This window comes from Artibeus jamaicensis, unplaced genomic scaffold, assembly GCF_021234435.1.
Source record: "Artibeus jamaicensis isolate MK-2021 breed Jamaican fruit bat unplaced genomic scaffold, CSHL_Jam_final contig_601, whole genome shotgun sequence".
Lineage (NCBI taxonomy): Eukaryota > Metazoa > Chordata > Mammalia > Chiroptera > Phyllostomidae > Artibeus > Artibeus jamaicensis.
The window spans coordinates 2183676-2211149 of record NW_026521902.1 but is presented as its reverse complement, the minus strand read 5'-3'; positions in this window follow the sequence as shown (position 1 = coordinate 2211149).

The following is a 27474-nucleotide window of genomic DNA, read 5'->3' as shown; positions in this document are numbered from 1 at the left end:
GGAGGGGCTGTTGCCACTCCTTAGGCTGATGTATGGAGGGGGATGCTCTACCCAAGAAATAATTCCTAATGGGTGATGTGTAATTGAGAACCAGCACAGGGATGCTTGCTGCTGTTACCCCAGCCCTCTTTCTGCAGCCATATACTCAATCTCTCCCTTTATGACTGCAGTCCACTGCAACCTGCCATCCCTCTGCTTGAGCCCAAGGTGAGTGCCATTACTGAGATTCTGTGCACTATCTTTCAGAAGAGCTGTCCCTTTTCTCACTAGGGTGGTGGAATCCCCACTGATCTTCACAGCCAGCTATTGTGTGGGCTCCTCTTCCCAACTCCAGTGCTCCAGGTGAGGGATTTGGGCTTGGGGATGGGGCCCCTCACTCTTCCAGGGGAACTTCCTCAGCTGAGAAACCCTCTGGATTCTCACCTACCCGTTGTGAACTCAAGACTGACTCCTGTTCTGTCTCTGCCTTTTCTACCAATCTTGATGCGGGTTCTTTTTAAATTCTTAATTGTAAGACTTCTGTTCAGCTAGTTTTCAGATGGTTATTCAGGTTGGATTGTTTTGTACTTTAGCTGTTGCTCTCATATGGTCCTTGGAAGAGAGAAGTGTAACTTCTACCCACTGTGGTATGATCTTGCTGACTCATATTAACCATTTTTAAGTGCACAGTTTAGGGCTGTTACATATGTAAATATTGCTGTGCTGTCATCACCACCGTTCATCCTCAGAGCTGTTTTTGTCTTGCAAAGCGAAGCACTGTGCCCATTAAACAACTACTCATTCCTCTCTCCCCCCAGTCCTGGGCAACCGCCATTCTACTTTCTGTTTTTGTGAATTTGACTACTCTTCATACCTTGTATAAGTGGAATTATATAGAAGTTGTTGTTATGTTACATTACTTAGCACAATAGCCTCAAAGTTCATCCATATTTAACATGTACCAGAACTTCCATTGTATATATAGACATTTTCTTTATTCATTCATCTGTTGATAAACACTTGATCACTTCTTCCTTCTGGAGATTGTGAATAATTCTGCTATGAATATGGGTGTACAAATATCTCCTGAAGATCCTGCTTTCAATTGTTTTTGGTACATGCCCAGAAATGAGATTGTGGAATCACATGATAGTTCTATTTTTAAGTGTTTGTGGCACCACCACATTATTTTCCACACTGGCTGTGCTGTTTCACATTCCACCAACAGTGCACAAGGGTACCAATCTCTCCACATCCTCTCCAACACTTATTTCCTGATTTTTTTAGAGAAACCATCCTAATGTATATGAGGGGTTATTTCATCATTGTTTTGATTTTCATTTCCCTGATGAGATGATATATCTTTTCATGTGATGATTAGACATTGTACATCTTCTTTGAAGAAATATTTATTCAAGTTCTTTGCACATTTTTGAGTCAAACTGTTCGTTTTGTTGTAGTTGTTGAGTTGTAGGAATTCTTTATATTTTCTGGATCCTTTATCAGGTATACAATTTTCAAATATTTTATTCTACTCAATGGGTAGGATAAAATTTACTCTGTTAGTCATGTCATTTAGTACAAAGAAGTTTCTACTTTTGCTGTAGTCCAGTTTATCTATTTTTTCTCCTTCTGTTTGGTTTTGAATGTTATGCTTAAGAAGTCATTGCCACATCCAATGTCCTGAAGCTTTTCTCCTATGTTTTCTTCTAAGAATTTTATAGTTTTAGGTGTTACATTTAGGTCTTTGGTCTATTTTATGTAATACTTGTTTGCCTTCTTTTAGATAGTGAATTTCTTGAGCACAGAGTCTATTAACTGTCCATCTTTGTATTCTTAGCACTTACAATGTATCTGGAACATAACAGATGCTCAGTAATTCTTATAGTTTAATGAAATGCAGCAGAAGTGATCAGAATGCACCAATAATATATTTATAATGATTTTCCATTTTAATAATAATTATAGTAGACTGCCTTAGGGAACCATAAAGAAACCTATGAATTTAAAAAGGAGGGGAAATGAGGGGGGAATAGAACAAATGTAATGGCATAATCAATAAAAAATGTTTAAAAAAATAAAAATAAAAAGTAATATTGCTTTCAATGGCTCTTTGGCACTTTACTTATTTACTTTTTTCCCAAGGATGTTTAATGGAATATTTGTGACAATAATTGTGTTCTTATTACATGTAATCTTGAGTGCCTTTATCATGGGATCTGTGCACAGTTAGCTATATAGTCATAAAAATGACTATGCAAGAAGACTGTTTCTGCCATCCATACAGGTTGCCAACACTCTGGGTCAGCCAGTGAAGGAGGCTCTAGATCAATAGTTGGCCAAATTAGCTCTGTGAGCTTGGGCAAATTATCTCACATCTCTGAGCCTCCCTCAGAGTCTTCTATTGTAAAGTGAGGGCACAGTTACTAAAATTATAAAGTTTAGGCACTGGTGATAGACAATTTCATAGGAGAGAAATTCAACCTGTTCTGAGAAGAAACAAAGACAAGATTCATCACCATCTGGCTTCCCAGGGAGAACCTCCTCTCCAAGAAGTGATGGAAGAGGCAGGGAGAGAGAAGGCTGCACCTGGTATTTGAAATTATGTTTCTGTGTACACCACATGTGCTGGCTGGGAGGGCATAAACTGATAACAAAATTATTTTTATGATTGTTGTGAATCAGGGCCATCTTGTCCAGATTTTAGACATTCCAGAGCCAGTTGTGTTATACCTATGTATGTGTTTGGCACCACCAGTTTAAAGACAAGCAAGCTCTTGGTTACACTATTGGTTAAACTATGAGTACCCCCACAGTCTCCCAAATCCCATACATCCCAAAAGTTCCTGGATGAGTTTTACCCATGTTCGAGTGACAATCACAGTTGTAGTCCCCCTGATGGAAACCTCTGTAAGAGGTGGGCTGTGCTATGCTAGTATCTGAGTCTGAGATTTCCCTTTTGCCTGGCCATTATTGGACCTTTCTGAGACTTGGGTTTGGGTCATTTTTTATGGTGTCAGTCAAACAGCAAGGCCCAACAATGGCATCAGGGAAATCTGGGTTTTGACCTGTACTATTTTCATCATGTGAGGTTTGGGCAAGTCACTTGCCCTCTCTACAAATGGATTTCTTGAAGTGTGAACTAGTTAGAATTTTATCTATTGTCTTATGTGGAGAGCTAGGTTATTGAGACAGAGGAACAGTGTGAGGGAACTATCTTTTATGGAGCACCTTCTACATGCTGGGCATCGTGCTGGCCATTCATAGAAATTACTTTGTTTAATGCTCAAACAACTGAACGAAGGAGTCATTGGCAGTCTCATCTTGGTGGGGGTGGAAATGGATGCTCGGAGAGGTGAAATGACTTTCATCAGAGTCACTCAGTTTATACAAAGCAGAACCAGGACTCAATGAATTTACACTGCATCTAAAGCCAGTGCCTTTTCCTCTGCATCATTCATGGTACAAAATGCATGTTTTCTGTCCTGATGGGGACCCCTTTCTCATTTTTCCACTGCTCAAGTTGTTGATTTACTTTCCTTAGGGCTCCTGAAAAGGGAGCTCTTAATTTTGAGTTCTTTTGGCTTTAACCCTTGTTGAAGAGCAGACAGTACTTATTTCCCTCCAGAATCCATATTTTGTGGTGAAATAACTTTTTGGTCAGATCTCAGGAACAAAAATTGTCCCAAATATCCAGGCAAAAGTGAGGGTTCCTGTATCGATGATGCTGCCTTTCAGTTGTTTCTTTTCCTGCCTTTTCATTTTTGTAAACATACCATTCCTCAAACACTTGCTCTTATCAGGGGCCCAGGTGAGCAGGTTCCCACTCTGGGGCCCTGGATTCACAAAAGGCCAGGCTGATGTTCATTCTGCACCTGGCTTACTTAATGTCAGAGGAGCCCCGAAGTCTTCCGAGAGAGCCAGGGGAGATTGACCCTCTGCAGAGGTGTGGGTAAACCTCAGCTAATCTCCAGGGATTCTTGAGGGTGAACCTACTTTTCTTCCAGCCAGCAACCTCCTTGCTTGTTTCTGTGGTGTGATGGGTCATAGGGCCTCCAGAAAGCCTTTTACCTGCCACCATCACTCAAGGCCCCCGTCAGCAACACCGGGACACACACACACACACAAGACTTCCTTTGAGGAGAGGTTGTGTTGCTGTACCTCTCAAAATGGGGGAGCAGTAATGAATGCCCTTTTCCTTTCGTTTGAGGGGGCTTGCTTGTTCCTTCCTTCTAAATAAGTGTTTAATTGAAGCTTTGTCATTTATATCTCATCGTTTATCCCACTGTAGCTAAGCTGAGCTAAATTAGTTTCTCAGTTGCTGAGCTGAAAATGTATGGTAGGTGCTCGGTAAGTAAAGACCATGTCTGTTTATAATCTGTTTGGGGAAATAGGAAGGATACACTCTCAGCTTTCCATGTGTTTCATCATCAGAGTGCAATAGTAACACTGATAATACTGAAGTGTAGGGGGATTCAAAGTCATTGCTGTTTAGCTGTGGGAGTTAAGAGATTCTCTCCTCCTTCTTTCAAATCACATTTTCCTTCCTATTATCTGTAGCAGTAGTTAATAATGAAATTGACTTGTTTTCTGTGAGCATTCTGCTTTAGGTGGGTGGTCTGCACTTGCAGTTTTACATAGGCAGCTCGAAGGGTTGTTTTCCCCCTCCCATCCCTCTTCCTTCTTTCCTTTTCCTCCTTCCCTCCCTTCCTCCCTTTTTCATTCTTTCCGTTCATCCCTCCATTCTTCCTTCCCCTTGCTCTTTCTTTTCTAGTTTTCATGCATAAAGTAGAGACATTGATAATTTTTGAAGGAGGTACTGTTAATGGTAATCTGTGGGGGCATTGTTGAAAAATGAAGTATGTGATTCTCTCTTTTAACTTACTAATTGTTCTGCAGTTTTAGAATATAATTTGTTCCAAATTACACTACTGTTTGTAAAACCCTCATTCTATGTCCCTGGCTGAGTACAAGGGGATGAATCCAGCCCCATGGAAACTTCAATTTAGCTAAGAATATAGGCCATTGGAATTATGTGATAACACTATGTGTAAATTGATGGGTTGATGGCCAATTTCAGTATTTAAAAAGGAAGGGAATAAATAAATAAATAAATAAATAAATACTCGGATTGTGGGCAGGATTATCACAAGCTTATCAACATTTTAGTTATCTCCCCCAAATCATGCAAGGTAAGCTGTGTTATTTCCATGTTATAAATGAGGAAATAGAAACTTAGGCATGTAATAATTTGATGCTTTGCTTGCAGAGCCAAAACCTGGGTGAAACAACTAAAATGTGGAGATTCAGCTGCAATTAGGGCTCAGTGCTGGATCCGACAACCCCCAGATTCTAGCCTATTCCACTCACGCAGAAAAGCAGCTATGAGAGAGGCAGAGTACTCTGTGTTGATGACACAGTTCTTCAAAGTGACTTTTAAAAGGAGTGCAAATAAAGACAATTTTGCAGTTAATAATTGATTTTCTTGCTCAGTTTAGATTGTATGTGTGTGAGGGTGTGTGGTGACTTTAGACTATAGTTTCAATAATTGCGGCTGGAGTGCTGTACTGCTTCCTCTGCCTGGAGCATTCCCATCAGGATGCTTCCTGTTTGGGGACTGCTTCTCCTGTGCTAAGAGGCATGAATACAGATGCTCCACACCTCCCTTCCCCCAGCGTATTCCATACATCACAAGCAGACACTCTAAAAGGCTTCTACTCAGTCCATGATATTGTAGCAGAAAGTAGAAAGTAAAACAGCCAGTGCTGGCTATAGTAAGAGAGTCAGGAGAAGGAAACGGCCCTGGAGACACAGGACCTCTGGGGTGTAGGCCGGTGGAAAAGCAGAGACACAGTTTGAGGCACCCAGGCAGTGCTGAGAGACTCTGAATGGCATAAAATGGAGATCTGTTATCCAGCACAACAAACAGTGGTAATCACCTGGCCTTCAAATTGCCAGACATATCCATGGTTATAAATGGCAAGGCTATAGATCCCCTCTTCCTCCAGCCAATTAAAATTGCCAAAAGTGAGAATAAAAAAATTATGCCTGATTTTCACCATAGATGATCTCATCCCCTTGACCTTCAGTGGGCTCAGCACATGCCTTCCTGCCATCTTAATTATAAACTGCTATATCAGTAAACAGTTATATCAGGAGGGATTGAGAAAGCAACTAAGCTTTACTGATTATGTCTATGTGCCAGGCATGATGCTGAGCTATTTTTGCATATCATCTCATTTGGTCCTCACAGCACCATTTTGAGATTAGTAGCATTGTTTGTATTTTAAAAATGAAGAGACTGAAGCTCAGAGAGAAAAATGGCTTGCTCAGCTTTGCCCAGCAGGGAAGACAGGACCCTCAGTTGGATCTGGATCACTCCAAGGGGCCCACTCTTTCCTACAGATGGGGCAATTGTGCATGCTCATGTTTCCTCATCTGAAGTGTTTTTTCCAAATAGCCAGTATCTATGGATGATTTTTAATATGAAATACTTCTCTTTAAGTCTCTGGAAACCTGATACAACTGATCCAAGCTTTCAAGTAATTTAAACAATTCTTCTATATTCCACTATAGAATATCTTTTAGATGAAAGATAAAAGAGAGGCAAATCACTTAGTTTAGAAATTTAGACAAAACATTAACTTCTTGTATATACATTTAGCTAAGTACAATATTTTAACTCAAAAATCTATACCTTCCACCTTATTGAACTATTACTTCTGAAGTTTAGAATAATGATTCAAGGACCTAAATTATTAAAGATGACCAAGCAAGTGCACAGAAGAAAGACTACTGATTTTGAGTCTCAAGAGTGTAGGCTTGAATGCCCTTGCTACCACATAGGGCATGTCTCCAGACAAATTGACTACCCTAACTTCAGTTTCATAAGCTGAGAGGCCAATGTATAGTACCTCAAAAAGTCATTGTGAGAAGTCGGATAGTTGAATAGATGTGTGAATCACCTAGTGCAGGGGGTGATGCCTTGTACCCACTCAGTACACCCTAGTTTCCTTCATAAGGCAAAAAGTATTTTTAAAATCCTCACCCAAAGAAATTTTTTCATTGCTTTATTTGTTTATTTATGGATTTATTTATTTATTGCAAGAGAGGAAGTGAGAGACAAACAATGATGTGAGAGAGAAGCATCAATGTGTTGCCTCCCTTGTGCACCTGGCCTGGTGATTGAAAGCGCCCTGTCTGGGAATTGAAACCTCAGTCTAGGTATGTGCCCTGAATAAGGAGCAGAACTTGCAAGCCTTCAGTTACAGAACAACATTCCAATCCAATGGGTCACACCAATCAGAGCAGAAAAATAATTTTCCATCACAAGTAAAACAAAGTGGATATTGCTCATTTAGCATTTTTTCCCACTTCTACTGTTAGTGCGGGATTTATGAAATGGATCAAGAGGACTGGGGAGACTCAAACATTTGCACAGGCAGAAGGGCTCTGAAAATGTGCTCCCAATATGAAATTTATATCCTGGCAATCAGCTCTCTGCCTCCTACATTATTCTTGCTTCTATCAGTGTGGATTTTCATAATATGTCATATATTGAACAATAGAAATGTAGAAATTTGTGCAATCTAAAGTAGAATTCACTACTTTATTGCTTTAATTTACTAACCCAATTTCTTTTAAGCAGATTGAGCTGAGAGAAGCAAATGGGCTGTGACTCAGATTGACTTTTTATGCCTTATGTGATGTTCTCTCCCTCTACCCTCTGCCCACAGAGCTTAATCATCTTTACAGATGTTTCATTTGTGCTCCTCTGTACCTAGATTAGTGATTTTCAACCTTTTCCCATCACATAGCACAGATAAACTAATTACTAAAATTATGTAGCACACTAAAACTATTTTTTGTCTATTTGAAAAAATAACTAGGTATAATTTTGACTGATTGACAAAAACATAGTAATTACCTACCCTTGTTGCTCCAAAGTGACATTTAAAACAATCTTGTGCATATACTTGTTTGTAAGGATTTCTGGTACCAAAAATTAACCAATCAAACACAACCTTATTATGTGACGTGACCAATAAGATGAAGTGTTATAATGTGACCTATATATTTATGGTTTAAGACAGGGCATGCACACCTGACAACTATTATGTTGGCTGCTGTTATTTTTTTTTATTTAACTGTCTAAGGAGAAAGAGGTCAGTGCCCCTGACTAAATAGTCAGATATGGCATGTTTTTAAAGTTCTTTTGACACACCAGTTGAAAATCAATGATCTAGATGGATCAAGTGCACACCAGTGATCCCAACATGATGAAGACCTCAAGAAAGATGAAGGCTTTGGGAAACATATGTCTTATTTAAAAGTGAGCCTCCTATGGGGCTGTGTGGCACTGGAGTTGGGACAACTATCTGATTGTTATAGAGAGGCAAACCTTGCTTTGAGTCCTGGATTTACCGCTCACAGTCTTGTGACATTGGAAAAGTGACTTGATATTGCTAAGCCTTAGCTTCCAGTAAAATGTACCTGGCTCATGTGAAAAGTTCTCAATAAATTTATTATTAAATAAAATTTGCATCCTGTTTAGTCTAGTATTAACTTTATCTAGCTACCTATCAACAGTTTCTGAGACTGAGGTATGCTTTGTCCCCATCATTTGAAAAGTAGCTCGTGTCCCCAAAGTTTCCTCCTGGAACTGGACAGATGGGCCCTGGACTGTTTGGGGGTCCTCTGCTGAAGACAACACAGCACTGCAGTGCCCTTCCTGTCTCTTTCCTGTCTCTTCCCTGACCCTCCTCCTCACTCTCCTCTGCCATTGGGGGTGCATCACAATGGTGATGTCAACATAGTAACCCTGGGCTTCTATTGAGAGGCCTGAGCGTGAAGACAATTTCACCTAAATTTGCTATTTGTTTTTCACTGCAGACACTACTCTTTAGCATTATTGATCTTCTCTGTCTACTGAGCCACGTCAGATATCTTTGACCCAGGTTTGCACCAGGAGCAGTTGAGAGGCCACCAGAGGCCATCTGGCATGGTGATTGAATGCAATCCCTCTTTATGTTTGCAGATTCCTTTGTGTCCTGTCTTGAACTGGACTGTGCCATTGCAGTGGGGGCCAGAGTCTGTGTTCTTTGTGTCATTTGTCTCAATACAGGAATGATTTCTCTCAGGACTGGCATACCTTTTTTGTATGGCTCCTGCTGTCCCAGAGAAGGAAGGGCTCTAAAACTTGAGGTTCTTCTCCTGAAAGCTGGCCAATATACTGGTACTTTCTGAATGAAGTAAGGAGGGAGCAGGAGAAAAAAATTCAATTAGTACATATAAACAGAAATGACAAAATGAGATAAACAGAAAAAGGTGAATCAAGACTAAAAGTAAGGATGCTATCTTTTTTTTCTCTTAAGAGTTTAAAGGACTGTAGCGAGAAGTCAGGAGACTTTTTTCTTTACTCTTTTATCTTACCCATTTGAAGAACATATGAAGTATTAGTCAACATAAATCATTCTTGTGTGTCAAAATGCCACACTCCAGCTTGCCACAGCTTCTGAATGTGAGTTCGCTTTATTTCTCTTTTGCTGTGATGCTGCATGATCTCCAACCTGCCCTTTGTGCTATCCCACAAGCATTGCTTCTGGTCACCGAAGCCCTAAGGTTGCTTGGGGAGGAGAGTAACATCCCTGGGGAAGGTAGAGTAGCCCTGCTTGGAGTATTTAATTTTCATTAAAGAATAATGATAGTCTAAATAAGCAGCAATTCTATTGCAAAGAATTCAGCTCCTGGCCTGCAGAAAAGCAATCAATAAGGCTCTGCCTGCCTGGTGAAGTAAATCAAAGAATGGGGGAAATTACTTATGAAATTTACTCCAAAACCTCTGCTAAGAATGATTTTAATTTGATTGCTTACTTTAAATTTATTGTCCATTCAATTGATCAACTCTCAAATGTTACTTGTGTAGGCCTAATAACTATATCCATCTATCATCATGATCTATGTCTGCCATTCCCCATCTCTCTCTCTTTCCCTCTCTCTCTCTTTCTGTATATTTTTTCCAGGAAGGTGGGGGTAATGTGATGATCCTCTACCAATAATCCCATCTTTATTCTAAAACCTATTTTAATCTGGAATTGGCAATGTTATCAAAATATTATAGTTCCTAGAAGATGAAGGACAAATTGTTGACTATCATACCATAACCCTCACTGTGGTTTTCTAGGTATGACATAATCATTTTATGTTTTTGCTGGCATGGCTATCAGGAATCTCAGTACATTACATATACTATGTTCCTTTAACTTGTTCCCATGACAACATCCTACAGCAACAAAATTTAAATATGTATGTATGGATTTGAAGAAATGGCTATATGATTAAATAAAACCTTGCTAGCACTAGTTTGTTTCATATGGCATTCTGACACGACCTCCATAATAACAATTGTTGAATACAGTTTCATGAGATGCAATCCATAGCTAATCTTCCCTGAGAAAAAAATTAATCAGGTTGTTTGTTAGGAAAATGGATAAATGTCCTATTTAGTTACTCCATCATTTCTTGAATATCTATAAACACCACTGTTAGTCTCCTGTATTAGTGCACACTCCAGAAACAAATAGGCCTGAAAATATATATAAAAATTTTTAAAAATGGAAGTATACTTTCCTTCTCTTAATGGTCCAATACATTGTTTCCAGTCAATAGTAGCTTTTTTACATGCAGTGGTTGAGAGACCCATACACTTTCTGTTCAATAGTTCTGCCAGCCCCTGGGCCATCATCAACCTCAGCAGGAACCTGGCAGCAGCTGAAAGGGAGTGTGGAGATGGGGTGTGTCATGAGAGCCTCAAGGTGAAATGCATAGCCTCTGCTCATTTCCATTGGCTAAAACTAATCACGTGGCCACACTTGGTTTATAAACGGTGCTGGAAAATGCAGCCCCTGGTTTGGTTGAAGATTCTCACCACAACTTTTTAGAGGAGACCCATAAATTTTAGTAGACAGCTGCCTGGCTCTGTTACCATGCAGGTAAATGAAGAGGAGGGTGCTCTTAAAACACCTGAGGGCTTCACGGTTTGGGGGAGGAAGTCATGTACTATATAAGCACTTCAGGAAAGGGGTGAGCTGGGTGCATGGAGTGACTTCTTGGCAGGATTGGCGACATCAATGGCACTGCCCTTTCAGCAGCTCTGAACCTCAGACTGATGAGGAGAACTGTCTCATAGTAATGTTAAAACAACAGATTGGCTGAAAAGCATGCATAGGAGAGGGAGCCTAGAGGAGATGGAAATGAAAAGTAGATAATGTAGTTGTCCTTGCTGGCTCTGAAGCAATGCGCCTGTGTTTTTGCCTCACTCTCCACTTGTCTTATCACGAGTAGCAACTTTCACAAGACATTTTCAGCACAATATCTTAGGTTCCTTTTAATATCCTGTCAGTTACTATCACTGTCAGCATGACCTAGCTCTGGTGAAAACTCCAGCTTTTGAGTCAGCCTTACCAGGATTGTTAAGTGATAAGGACATGTCAGCATGGAAGGATGCTACACACACGGGGAATGCATTGTCTGAGGGGGACACAAAGGACACTAATATCTGCTCCAGCAAAAAGGACTGAGATGGCCTGTGTGCTGACCTTCCGGGCCTCCTGCAGACTGTGTTGCCTGTTGTTTGAGCTCTGTACGTGGAGGGGAGTATGTGGGAGTGAGCTGGGCAGAAGGGGAAGGGCAGAGGCAGGGTGCAGATTCTCTCCATTCCCCTCCGTGTCTGGCACAGCAGCAGTGCCTCAGGCCAGCCACACCCTCACAAGAGCCTGGAGGGTTTGTGGGGAATGAGCAGCATCCCACTGGAGCGCTGTCTTCCTGCAGCTAAGCCTGGGGATGGAGGAAATGCAGACCAGTGATTGGAAGCTGTGGATCAGCAGGACCATCATTAGCAAGAAAGCAAAGCCACAGACTCCTGAACTTGCTTCTGCTTCCCCTCCCTGTCCTTCACCCATTCCACTTCACTCAGCCACTGGCAGAACCACACAGAGGCAGCCCCCGAGAAGCAGCAGTTACACGGGCTCCCTAGTGTGGCTGGCACAGCTGGGTCTACGTGGCCAGGCAGGAAGGCGTGGTTCAGAACCCCAAGGCCTGATGCCGCCCAGCATAGGGCCCTGCTGGGAGAAGAAGGTGACTCAGATACAGAGGGATACCTACCACCTCAGTGAATATAGGACAGTTTCCTGTGGAGGTGACACCACCCACCAAGATCTCAGAGGTGGCAGGAATACAAAAACTTGCAATATAGCACCATCTACTGGAAATTAAAAGGAAGACCTTTACTTACCATCCTGCTGAATTGCTTGTTTTCCTCATCTAGGGACGTTTTCATTTTGCTTTTTTAGAGAGGGAAAGGAAGGGAAAGAGAAACACATTGATGGGAGAGAAGCATCAGTTAGTTGCCTTGTAGGCACCCAGACAGGGGACCCGTGCCAAGACGGTGATTGCACACATCCAGACAAGGGGTCACACTCATTCAGGCAGGCCATGTGCCCAGTGGGGTTGAGCAGACAATCTAGGCATGTGTCCTGATGAGGAATCAAACCAACCTTTCAGTTATGGTACAATGCCCGAGCCACGCAACCACACCAGCCTGGGGCTCAGCCTGCTGAATTATTGAGCAAAACACTGCTTAAAAAACCAAGGTAGTTCCTACCTCAAATGCCTGGGAAGAAATAATCCATCCAGTACAGTGAATAATGAAGGTAACAAGGTATCTCAAAAAGAAAAGTCTCCAGAAATGAAATTAAAGACATGGAAAACTGTGGTTTAAATGGTAGAGAATTCAGTATTGCAGTTATGAAAAAACTCAGTGAGGTAAAGAAATGCAGTTCAATGAATTCAGGAATAAAGTTAATGAAAAAAAGGAGTACTTTACCAAACAGACAGACTATAAAAAAGAACCAAACAGAAATTTTGGACTTTAAGAACTCTACACATCAGATGAGGAATGCATTCTAGAGCATTGGAAACTGAGCAGACAAGGTTGAAGAGAGATTTAGTGAGCCTGAGTATAAGAACCTAAAAATGACTTGGATGGAACAAGAGTGACTTGAGAGTAAAAACAAAGAGCTCTATGAGACCCATCTGACTCCATTAGAAAGAGCAACATAAGGATAAAGTGTGTACCAGAAGAAGATGAGAGGGAGAGGGAACAGAAAATCTATTCAAAGAAATAATCATTAAGAACTTACCAAATCTCTGGAATAAGCTAAACCCTTGAATTATAAGAGCCAACCAGATACCTAATTATCTCAATGCAAAAAGATCTTCTCCAAGATAAATTATATTAAAACTGTCAAAAGTTAATGGTAAATAAACAATTCTTAAGGCAGCCAAGAGGAAAAAAAAGACTGCTACTTACAAAAAAAATTCCAGTAGATTATCATCAATTTCACAGCAAAAAACTTACAAGCCATGAGAGAGTAGAATTTAATATTCAAAATATTGAAAGAGAGAAGCCACCAGCCAAGAATAACATATCCAGCAAAATTTTCCCTTAGATACTAAGAAAAATAAAGGCTTTCCCAGAAAAATGAAATCTGATGGAAGTTAACTCAAGAACTGCCTGAAAAAAATGTTAAAAGGAGCTTTTATTGCTGAAACAAAAAATAAAAGAATGCAGCCATGACCAGTGCAGGTCAGTTGGTTGGAGTATCGTCTGGTAACCAAGGGGCTGTGGGCTTGATTTCTGGTCATGGTACATGCCTAGTTTGTGGGTTTGATCCCTGGTTCAGGCACACATAGGAGGCAACAAATTGATGCTTCTCTCTCTCCCTTCCTTTCTCTCTATAAACACACAAACAACAAAAACAAACTAACAAGTCCTTGAGTGAGGGTGAAAAAAGAAAAAAGAAAGTAAAAATTTAAGTAAGATAACAGACAGAAGCAGGAATTTGTAACTCTGTTTCAGAATAGAGTTTTAAACACTTAAATATAAGGGTTAAATGGAAAAACAGTTTTAAAATCTGGACTCAACAATATATTTTTATTGATTTTAGAGAGAGAGGAAGAGGTGTGTGTGTGTGTGTGTGTGTGTGTGTGTGTGTGTAGAGAGAGAGAGAGAGAAAGAGGGAGAGAGACAGAATGGATTGTCTCTTGTATGCACCCTGATTGGGAATAGAACCTGCAACTTTTTGGTGTACAGGACAATGCTCCAATCAATTGAGCCACCCAACTAAGGTGGGGAAAAAAGCATTTTGAAGACACTATACTGTCTGAAATTTGAAAATGAACACAAAACATAAACACATAATTTGTGACAAAAATAAAAAAGGAATAGAGAAAAAATGAATATTCACAGTGAATGAGGACAATATGCAATGAGAAGAAAAATAAATTCCATATGTATGAATTTTTTTGCAGAAGAAACATATTGTTAACCAAAAAACAAAAATGTAGAACTAAGACATGTAACATTAAAAAAAAGAAGAGAGAAAAAGAACATAGAAATCACAAATGTAAAATAGCAGACAAAACCACAAGGGAATAAAACAAGGGAGATGCAGAGCAACCAGAAAACAAAAGATAAAGAAACTGTAGTAAGTCTTTATATATCAATAGTCACCCTAAATGTAAATGGGTTAAAATCACAAAAAAAAACCCCCACAGAATAATAGAGTGGGTTAAAAACCAAGCCTCAGCTACATGTTGCTGTTAGGAGATCCATCTCAGCTACAGAGATGAACTTAGGCTCAATGTGAAAGGGTAGAAGGTGATGCCCCAACCAAATAACATATAGAGAAAACTGGTATAGCCATACTGATATCAGACAAAATAGATCTCAATCCATAAAGGTAACAACAGACAAATATGAACACTTAAAATAATAAAGAGGACAATTCATTATGAAGATATAACACATAAATTTATATGCATCTAACCTGAGGATACCAAAATGTATAAAGCAATTACTCTTGGATCTAAAAGGAGAAACTGACATGATGGAGACGTAGGTACATACACTGCCTTCTTGCACAACCAAAAGAAGGGCAACAACAAATTTTAAAGCAAAAAAATAACCAGACCTGACAAAAAAATGAACTGTATGGAAGTCCAACAATTAAGGAGTTAAAGAAAAAACATTCAGCCAGACAGGTAGGAGGGTCAGAGATGGGTAGCTGGTGTCGAGAGGAGTTGTCTCAAGGCTGTGGCTGGAAGACCAGGGTGGGCAAGGTGACAGCTGGCAGAGTGGAGGGTCCCACATTTGCATGTGTATAAACTTGGAGGACCAATTAGGGAGCAAGACAGATGCAACCCAGGGTTTCAGTGTGAGGAAATAAAGCCTCAAAACCTCTGATTATAAAAATCTGTGGGGGTTGAGGCAGTGGGAGAAATGCCCAGCCTTAAAAGAGAGTTCATTGGAGAGACCCACGGGGTCCTAGAATGTACACAAAACCACCTACTTGGGAATCAGCACCAGAAGGGTCCAATTTGCTTGTGAGTAGCAGAGGAATAACTGAAAGCCACTGAAAGCTTGGCAAGAACCAAGCAAATGGCATCATTCTCTCTGACCCCTCCCCAGCATATATTGCCACAACACAGTGAAGTGGGTTGCCCTACCCTGCCAAATAGCTAAGGCTCCACCCAAGACAAAGAAATATGGTCTGAATGAAAGAACAGATAAAAAATCCAGTAAAAGGATTAAGCGATGAAGAGATAGCCAACTTATTACATGCAGAGTTCAAAACATGCAGAGTAATCAGGGTGCTCACAGAAATGGTTGAGTACAGATGCAAAATAGAGGAAAAAGTGAAGGCTATGCAAAGTGTAATAAAACAAAATATACAGGGAACCAACTATTAAAGGAAGGAAGCTGGGACTCAAATCAATGATGTACAGCAGAAGGAAGAAATAAACATTCAACAGAATAAAGAAAACAAGAATTCAAAAAAAAAAAAAAAAAAGAAGAGGCTTAGGAACCTCAAGGACAACTTTAAATGTTCCAACAACCAAATCTTAACATTTCCACAGGGAGAAGATGAAAAGCAAGAAGTCAAAAACTTATTTAAAAACATAATGAAAGAGAACTTCTCTAATCTGGCAAAGGAAATATAATTCCAAGTCCAGGAAACTCAACAAGTCCCAAAAAAGTTGGACCAAAGGAAGCACATATTAAGGCACATCGTAATTACATTACCCAAGATTAAAGATAAGTAGAGAATCCTAAAAGCAAGAAGAGAAAAGGAGACAGTTACCTACAAAGGAGTTCCCATAAGACTATCAGCTGACTTCTCTAAAGAAACCTTGTAGGCAAGAAGAGGCTGGAAAGAAGTATTCAAAGTCATTAAAGGCAAAGACCTACATCCAAGATGACTCTACTCTACCCAGCAAAGCTATCATTTAGAATGGAAGAACAGATAAAGTGCTTCCCAGATAGGGTCAGGTTAAAGGAGTTCGTCATCACCAAACCCTTATTATATGAAATGTTAAAAGCATTTATCTGAGGAAAAGAAGGCAATCAAAAATACAAACAGTAAAATGACAACAAACTTACAACTATCGACAACCAAACCTAAAATAACAAAAACAAAAATGAACTAAGCAAACAACTACAATAGGAACAGATTCACAGAAATGGAGATGATATGGGGGAGTATCAGTGGGGAGAGGCAGTGGGAAGAACAGGGGGAAAGTTATAGGAAATAAGAAGCATAAATAGGTACAAAATAGATGAGAGGTGGTGGTTAAGAATAGTGTGGGAAATGGAGAAGCCAAAGAAGTTTAATACATGACCCATGGACATGAACTAAGGTGGGAGATTGATGGTGGGAGATGAGTATAGGGTAGAGGGGAATACAGGGGAGAAAAAATGGGTCAACTGTAATAGCATAATCAGTAAAATGTATTTAAGAAAAAGAATATAGTTATAGTATGGAACCTGGATACCTCATTAACATCAATGAGTAGATCATCCAAAAAGAAAGTTGATAAAGAAATATCAGCCTTAAATGACACATTATACCAGATGGACATAATTGGCATTTACAGAACTTTCCATCTCAAGTCAATAGAATACATATTCTTCTCAAGTGCACATGGAACATTTTCCAGTATAAACTGTATATATTGGGACATAAAACTAGTCTTTAAAATTTAAGAAGATTGAAGTTATATTTAAGAAGATTGAAGTTATATCAAGAATGTTTTCCAACCACAACAGTATAGAACTGGAAATTAACTATAAAAAGATAGCTGGAAAAACAATAAATATGTAGAGATGAGGCATGTTACTAAAAATTATTGGATCAAAAATGAAATAAAAGATATAAAAAGATACATAGAGACAAATAGGAATGACAAGAGAACATAAAATTTGGGGATGTAACAAAAGTGGTATTAGGAGGGAAGTTTATAATATTACAGGTCTACCTGAAGAAGCAAGAAAAATCTCAACTAAACAGTCTAACATTTAACCTCAGAGAACTAGAAAAATAAATAACAAATGAATCTCCAAGTAGAAGAGAGGAAATAATAAATAATAGAGAAGGATTAAATAAAATAGACAAGAAAACACAATAGAAAAATTAAGAACACAAAGAACGTGTTCTTTGAAGAGATAAGTATAATTGAATAATCACTGGCTAGACTCACTAAGGAGGAAATAGAGAAGACTCAAATAAGTAAAAACGGAAATGAAAGAAGAGAAATTATAATGGGTACCACGGAAATACAAAGGGTTATACAAGAATATTATAAAAGCTATATGCCAGAAAATTTGATAACTTAGAAAAAGGGGAAAAATTTTAGAAGTACACAGTCTTCCTAGACCAAACTATGAATAGTTGGAAACTTAACCAATCACTAGTAAGAAAAATAAAATGGTAATGAAATAGCTCCCCCTTAAAAAAAGTCCAGCAGCAGATAGATGACTTCGCAACTGAATTCTACCAAATATTTAAAGATGATTTAATATATATGTCTCTCACACTCTTCTAAAACATTTAAGCTGAGATAATACTTCCTAAATCATTTTATAAGACCAACATTATCTAATACCAAAACCAGGGAAGGACAACACATACAGAAATAAAGAAAACTATAGGTCAGTATTTTTGAATGATGAACATAGATGCAAAATTCCTAAACAAAATAATACAAATAAAAATACAATACAGTAAAAGGGTAACACATCATGATCAAGTGGTGATTTTTCAAGGGATACAAGAATGATTTAACATATGCAAACCAACTAATGTAATACATCACATTGACAAAATATAAACATCATGATTCTATCAATAGATGCAGTAAAACCACTTGACAAGATACGACACCAATTTATGATTAAAACACTCAAAAATTAGCCCAGAAGGAAAATGACTCAACATAATAGAGGCCATTTATGACAAATTCTTTGCTAATATTGTACTGAAAGTGAAAAACATACTTTCTCCTCTAAGATCAGGAAAAAAGGGATGCTCACTCTCACCAGTTACTCAGCATAGTTCTGAAAGTCCTATCAAGACCAAGCAACTCCTCCCCCCAAAATTAAAGACACTTAAAATGGGAATAAGTAAGTAAAACTATACTATTTGCAGAAGAAATAATTCTGCATATAGTAGAGCCAAGACTATTAGAAATAATAAACAAATACAGTAAAGTTGCAGGATACAAAATTAATATAGAAAATCCATTGCACTCCTATATCTTAACTGTGAAATATTAGAAAGAGAAATGAATAAAACAATCTGATTACAATTGCAACAAAAATGGGGGCGCTTTCAAGATGGCGATGGAGTAGGACGGAGCAGATACCAATTCCTAGTACAAAAGGGAGAGAAACCTGTCCGATCGGAGGAGGAGAAACCAGCAAGCCAGCAGTTGCCAAGCATATATGAAAAGAAGGGACCAGAAACCTCGAAGGTCACGGAGGAACCAGATGGTAGGGAGACAGCAGTGGTACAGTAGTCTCCAGACGGAGCAAAGAGAAACAGTGGGGATCTTCCCCGGTGCATGGTTGGGGACCCAGCGCCCAGTGGCAAGAGCCCAGTGGTGCCTGGGACAGCGTTCAGCACCCAGACGGCTCCCTCCCTGGGATTTTTCGGCCATGCTGGCCAAGTGGCCCAGGCAAAGAGGTGTGGAAGGAATTTCAGCCTGCGCACAATTTGGGGTACTAGTCACCCAACGCGCAGTGTATCTGGGCGAGTGCCTGATGGCGCCTAGGCCAATGTTCATCACCCAGAAAGCTCCCTCCCTAGGATTTTTGGGCCGGGACCTGCCAAGAGGCCCAACCAGAGGGGAGCAGAGGAGATTTCAGCCTGTGCACAGTTCTGGGTCCAGCGCCTGGTGTGGTGCTGCTCCATCCCTAGGTTTTTTTGGCTGAGGTTGGCCAGGGGACCCAGACAAACACAGGAGCAGAAGGGATACACACCACGCAGCGTGCCATGACGTGCGCACAGAGTTTCTAGGTCGGCACCCAGTCCTCAGATCGGCTCCCGGCTTCCAGTCCACCCCTTTCAGACTATCTGGAAGCCCCGGGTGCTGAGGGGTCCTGGGAAAAGAGCTGAGACCCTCAACCCCCTCCTTTTCTGGCCAAGCAAGGTGGGGTGCCAGGAGAGACTTGTTTGATAGAGTTTGAGGAGAGGGTGCTGAGGACAAAGGGCCCCAACCAAGGACTCTGTGGTTGCCAGCCCAGGAGAACTGAGAGGTACAGCCTGGGGCTCTGAATCCAATAGACGTAACAGCCTGGTCTGCTCCACACCCAGCTTGGCAGCGAACCCAAGATTGGGCAGAGGGCCTAGAGCTTCCCCACAGAACGGGGGCAGGTCTGTGCTCAATCTGGAGGAAACCAGGCAACTAGGCCAGTGCAGGTGCCCGCAAACCAGCCCATGGCGGTAACCCCTGGGAGGGGACCACTGTGAGGAAGTCCTAGTTCCCCATTGTAGGGAGCTGGGGAGAGGTACCAAGTGTCTGGATCCTGAGAGGGGCTGGCTGAAAAAATTACAACAATGGACCCTCAGCCAACTGCAACCAGAAAAACCGGTTCAGCTAGTTTGAAGCCAACAAGTGACATTTCCTTTTTTGTTGTTGTTTTTGGGGGATTCTTTTTGTTTGTGTGTTTTTTGTTTCTTATTTTTTTATTTTACTTTATTTTATTTTTATTCTTTCTTTTTTTTTTACTTTTCTACCTTTTCCATTCCTTTTCTTTACCTTTTTGCTTTTTTAAAGTAATCTGTTATTTCTTTCAAATTTTATTACTGTTTCATCTTTTGATACTTTTGTCCTCTTTTCTCAGATTTTCTGTTTTATTTCTTCTTCTTTTCTTTCTAAACTTATTGCTCTTTCTTCCATTCCCCTACCCTTTTTTTTCTTTCTTCCTTTTATTTCTTTCCTTGTCATTTCTTTCTTTTACCCACAAGAGTCACAATCAACTTGAAAATATGAAAAGACCAGAGCTGGACCCATAGAAGAGGCCTCCCAATAGTAGATTCAGAGAGACAAATTGCACATTGCTGTAGGAGAGAAGCCAAAAGTTGCTGCATATTTGAGTAGGTGGAAGCAGAGAATGACAGGATAACCAAAAGACACTGCACCACTGAAATTCACAGGCATTCCACCACAAAAGTTCACACCATAAACCCAGGGTGTCAAAACAGATTAATCTAAGAAGCTGAGGCTAACAAGAAGAGTCTCACAAACAATGGGAAGACAAAGAAACAATCCCCAAATGAAAGGAAAGGAGGAATGCTCAGAAAGAATGTTAGATGAAATAGAGGCAAGTCAACGATCAGATACTGAATTCAAAGCACTGGTTATCAGGAAGTTCACAGAGCTCACAATCAGCTACCAGAAACTACAGGGGAGCTATAATGATCTCACCATGAACTATAGCAACATGAAAAAAATGGAAATTATTAGCAAGGGCCAAGAGGAAATGAAGAATATAATTTCTGAATTAAAAAACACAGTAGAAAGCATTAAAAATAGGGTAGATGACACAGAAGATTGGATTAGTGAATTGGAGGACAAAGTAGAAAGCATCTCACAGACAGAAGAGGAAAGGGAAAAGAGGCTCAGAAAGAATGAAGAGGGATTAAGAGAAATGCAAGACAATATGAAACGTAATAATATCCGAATAATAGGAATACCAGAAGGAGAAGAAGAAGAACAAGGGATAGAAACATATTTGAAAGAGTAATGAGAGAAAATTTTCCTAATTTGATAAAAGAAAAAGTCACACAAATCCAGGAATCACACAAAGTCCCATTCAAGAGGAACCCAAGGAGGCCCACTTCAAGACACATCATCATTAAAATGGCAAACTTCCAAGACAAAGACAGAATCTTAAAGGCAGCAAGGGAGAAAAAAGAAGTAACATACAAGGGAGCCCCAATAAGGTTAGCTACTGACTTCTCAATGGAAACACTCCCAGCAAGAAGAGAATGGCAAGAAATATTCCAAGTAATGAGAACCAGAGGCCTACAACCAAGGCTACTTTACCCAGCAAGGCTCTCAATCGAGATAGAAGGCCAAATAAAGATTTTCCAAGACAAAAGAAGTCTAAAAGAATTTGCTGCCACCAAGCCAGCTCTACAAGAAATACTAAAAGGTCTGCTTTAAGGAAAGGAAGGGAAAGAGACAGACAGAGAGGAACGCAGGTACAAAAATGGTAATGAATAAGAACCCATCAATAACAACCTTAAATGTAAATGGATTAAATGCTCCAATCAAAAGACACAGAATAGCTGAATGGATAAGAAAGCATGACCCACACATATGCTGCCTGCAAGAGACCCACCTCAGGATGAAAGACCATCACACACTAAAAGTGAAAGGTTGGAAACAAATTTTCTAAGCAAATGGACAAGAAAAATAAGCTGGGGTAGCAATTCTCATATCAGACAAAATAGACTTCAAAAAAGAGCCATAAAGACTGACCCAGAAGGTCACTTCATAATACTCAAGGGAAGAATCCACCAAGAAGACATTAACATCGTAAATATATATGCACCCAACATAGGAACACCAAAATATATAAAGAAAATCTCAGAGGAATTCAAGAAAGATATAGACAGCAACACAATTATAGTGGTGGATTTGAACACCCCACTATCAAAAATGGACAGATCTTCCAAACAAAATATCAACAAAGACATTGTGGCATTAAACAACACCCTTGATGAAATGGACTTAACTGATATATACAGAGCTCTTCACCTTAAAAATGATAAATTACCTAGGAATAAACTTAACAAAGAAAATGTACACTGAAAACTAAGATATTGTTTAAGGAAATTGAAGAAGACACAAAGAAATGGGGACATATTCTGCTTTTATAGATTAGAGGAATTGACATTTTTAAAGTGCCACATTAACTAAAGCAATATAAAAATTTAATGCAATCCCTATCAAAATCCCCCATGGTATTTTTCAAAGAAATAGAAAAAAAGTTCTTGAATTTGTATGGAATGATGGAAGACTCCAAATAGTCAAAGCAATTTGAGAAAAAAGAACAAAGCAGGAGATATCAGGATCCCAGTCTTCCAACTACTCTACAAAGCTACAATAATCAAAACTCTATGGTGTTGTCAGAAAATCAGACATGTGAATTAATGGAACGGAACTGAGAGCATGAAAATAAACCCACATACATATGGGCAAATAATTTTTGACAAAGAATTAAAAGATGTAAAGTGGAAAAGGTAAATTTTCTTTAATAAATAGCACTGGGAAAACTAAAAAGCCACATGTAAATGAGAGGATCATAAAACTGGTACATTTATACAATGGAATACTATGCAGCAGAAAGAAAGAAGGAACTCCTACTTTTTGCAATAGCATGGATGGAACTGGAGACTATTATTCCAGTGGAATAAGCCAGGCTGTGAAAGACAAATACTATATGATCTCACATATAATAGGAACCTAATGAGCAAAACAAATAAATGAGCAAAATAGAACCAGAGGCATGGAAACAAGGAACAGACTGGCAGTGGCCAGAGGGGAGGACAGAGAGGGATAAGGGTGGAAGAAGGGGAATTGACTAGTCAAGGAACATGTATATGGAACCCATGGACATGGATCACAGGGTGAGGATCAATTCTGGGAGTAGGGGGTGGGCTGGGCGGAAGAGGCCAAAGGGAGGAAAATGGGGACAACTGTAATAGAATGGCAATAAAATATTTTTTTAAAAGTGAAACTAGACTGCTATCAGATACTACACACAAGATCAACTCAAACTGTATTAAAGACTTATATGTAAGACCTGAAAGAGTAAAATACATAGAGGAAACATAAGCACTAAACCTATGAGCCTTGGTCTCAGTAGGGTTTTCATGAACTTGATCCAAAAGGCAAGGGAAGTAAAATCAAATAATCAAATATAAACAAATGGGATTACCTCAAACTAAAAAGCTTCTGCAGAGCAAAAGTAGCCATTGTAAAAACAAAAAGTAAACCAGCCAAATAGGAGAAGATATTTGCAAACCATGCCTACAATAAGGGGCTAATATCCAAAATATATAAGGAACTCATACAACTTAAAAACAAAAATAAGCACTCACTCTGATAAAAAATGGGCAGAAGACTTAAAGAGACATTTCCATGGAGGACATGCAGATGGCCAAAAGACATAAGACCATGACTAAGTTCACTAGCTATCAGTGAAATGCAAATCAAAGCCACAATGAAACACCACCTCATACCTGTTAGAGTGACTGCTACCAATAAGATAACAAATAGCAAGTGTTGGAGAAAATGTGGACCATAAGTTGTCCTGGTACACTTCCTGATTATGCAAGTTGGTGAAGCCATGTAGGAAATGGTATGGAGGTTCCTTAAAAAATTAAGAACTAAGCTACCATGTGACTCAGCAATTTCTCATCTGGGATCTCCCCACAAAGTCTGAAAACAGTGATTTGTAAAGATGCATGTGCCTTGATGTTCACTGCAGCATTATTTGCACTAGCCAAGACATGGAAAAAGCCAGTGTGTCCTTCAACAGGTGACTGGTTAAAGAAGTGGTACAAATATACAAAGAAATCATATTTAGCTATAAAGAAGATGAACTACTGTCATTAGTAACAACATGGCTAGTGCTTGAGAGTACTATGCTAAGTGAAATAATTCAGAAGGAAAAGAACAAGAACCATATGATTTCACTCATATAATATGTGGCATATAAAACAAAAAGCTACAAATATGTAACCAAAACGAACATTAAAACAAAGAAACACATCAAACTCGTAGTTACATACAACAGAATGGTGATTACCAGAGGGGGGAGCAGGTGCAGGGAAGATGAGTAAGGGAATGTGGGTGAAATGCCTGGTGACAGAATTAGCTGACCTTGAATGGAGTGCACCAAATAGAGTATACAAATGTCATATTCTATCATTGTGAACCTGGAATTTATATAATGTTATTAACTAATGTTATCTCCAGCACATTAAATAAAAATAAAAATGCTATTTTATAGTTCTCTCATCTAATTATGAGTTACAAAAGAGCTCTGAGGGGCAAACATTAATATCAAGTAATTATTATAGATACCAACCACAGTTTTAACTATAGCTGGAGGAAATTTTCTACATTTAATGTTGATGAGTAACCACAGACTGTAAAGTGCTTTGATAATAAGAAAGCAGCCTGCAATAGTAGAAAATAAAAGCATCTTCATATATATATATATATTTATTTGACACCCTCCTCTAATCTAAAATGCCCCTACTCTGAATATATTTGTATGTGAATTGATAAACACTAGGGGAAAGAATTTGGACCACTGACTGAAGCACATACATAGTAATAAATTTTCTTTTTAAAATATTTTACTTATTCATTTTCAGAGAGAGGGGAAGGGAGAGAGAAAGAGAGGGAGAGAAACATCAATGTGTGGTGCTCCCCCATGTGCCTCCCAGACCAGGGACCTGGTCCGCAACCCGGGCACATGCCCTGACCAGGAATCAAACTAGTGACACCCTGGTTTGCAGGCCAGTGCTCAACCCACTGAGCCACACCAGCCAGGCTAAATTCTTATTTTTATCTTTTTTGCTTTATATTTTTTCTTTCTAATATAAAATTCAAGTTTATATTTATTTTTTATTTATAGCTGACATATTATATTGATTTCAGGTATACAACAATGATTATAAATTTATATAACTTATGTAGTAATCACCCCTATAAATCCAGTACCCGTCTGACACCACAAATAATTATTACAATATTGCTGACTATATTCCTAAAGCTGTACTTAAAAACCCTATGACTATTATGTAACTTCCAGTTTGTACATCTTAATTGCATTAGATTTTTCACCTAGCCCCACAGACCCCTCTCATCAGGCAACCCTCAGTTTGTTGTCTGTATCTATGAGTCTGTTTATGTTTTGTTTATTCATTTATTTTGTTTTTTAGATTCTAAATATAAGTGAAAACATATGCTATTTACCCCAGTATATCTGACTTATTTCACTTAGTGTAATAACCTGTAGGCCCACTCACCTTGTTGCAGATATTAAAATTTCATTCTTTTATGGCCAAGTAATATTCCTTTTGTATCTATCTATTAGTTCTTCTTTATCCAGTAGTCTACTGATGAACATTTAGGCTACTCCCTTACCTTAGCTATTGTAAATAACACACAATGAATATAAGGATGAATATATATTTTTGAAATAGTGTTTTAGTTTTTTTGGATCAATACTTAGAAGTGGAATTGCTGGTTCATAAGGTAGTTCTATTTTTAATTATTTTATTTTATTTTTAATTATACTGTTTTCCACAGTGGCTGCACCAATTTCTAATCCCTCAAGTAACGCATGAGGGTTCCCTTTCTCCAGGTTCTCACCAACACTTGTGTGTTGCTGTATGCCTGACAGCCATTCAGATGAGTGTGAGGTGATAACTCACTGTGGTTTAATTTGCATCTCTCAGATGTTTAGTGTTATTGAACTTCTTTTCATATGTCTCTGGCCACCTATATGTCTTCTTTCTTCAGTTTCTCTCCCCTTTTTTTAACTGAATTTTGATTTTTTGGTGTTAAGTTTATGAGTTCTTTATCAATTTTGGATATTAGCACCTTTGGATGAATCAATATAGTCTATTCAGTAAGTTGTCATTTCCTTTTGTTAATTGCTTCCTTTATTGTGCAAAAATTTTAGTATGATGTAGTCTCATTTGTTAATATTTTTGTTTGTTTCCCTTGACCAAAGGGATGCATCCAAAAATATATATATTACTGAGAGCGATGTCAAAGATTTTCCTGTCCATGTTTTTTCTAAGAATTTTATTGTTTCAAGTCTTATATTTTCCTTTAATCCATTTTGAGTTTATTCTTATATATGGTGCAAGAAAGTCCTTCAGTTTTACTTTTGTGTATATATACATGTATATGTATATACATATATGACATACAGATGACATATATTACATATACATATATGGCACATATGATATATATTACATATACACATATATGACCGTTTTCCAAAATAATTTATTGAAGAAACTGTCTTTATCTCATTGATATTCTTGCCTCTTTTGTCATAGATTAATTGACCATATGTGCCTAAGTTTATTTCTGAGCTCTTTGTTCTGTTCCATCAATCTATATGGCCATTTTTTTTGCCAGTATCATGCTCTTTTGTAGTGTAGTTTGATATTAGGTAATATGCTTTCACTTTGTTCTTTCTCAAGATCATTGTTCTTATTAAGGGACATTTTTGGTTCCACATATATTTTAGGATTATTTGTCCCAGTTCTGTGAAAATTGCCATCAGTATTTTGATAGGAATTACACTCAATCTGTAGAATGCTTTGGGTAGTATGGACATTTTAGCAGTGTTCATTCTATCCTTGAGCATGATATATGTTTCATTTATTTACATCTTCTTCGATTTTACCTTCAATGTGTTATAATTTTCTAAGTACAGGTTTTTTACCTCCTCGTTATTCCCAGGTTTTTTAATATATATAATTATACATGAGATTATTTTCTTATTTTTTTCTTTCTGGTAGTTTGTCATAGGTGGATAAAATACAACCAATTTCTGAATAGTAAATTTTTTAGACAATGGGGAATGCAGGGAGAAAGAGAGACATCAATGTGTGATTGCCTCTCACATGCCCCCTTTTGAGGACCTGACTCGCCACCCAGGCATGTGCCCTGATGGAAATCCAACAGGCGACCCTTTGGTTTGCAGGCCAGTGCTCAATCCACTGAGCCACACCAGCCAGAGCTGGATAGTAATTTTGTACCCTGCTACATTACTGATTTATTACATTTAGTAGTAGTTTTTGGTAAAATATATAGGGTTCTCTTTATATACTATCATGTCTTTTGCAAAAATGACAGTTTTACTTTCTTTTTTTTCCAATATGAATGTCTTTTATTTATTTATTTCTCATGTAATTGCTGTGACTAGTGAAAGTGGACAACCTTATTTAGTTCCTTATTTATATGATCTTCAGAAAACCACTTTTTAAAGAAGATTTTATTTATTTTTAGAGAGAGGAAAAGGGAGAGAGAAACATTGATGTGAGAAAA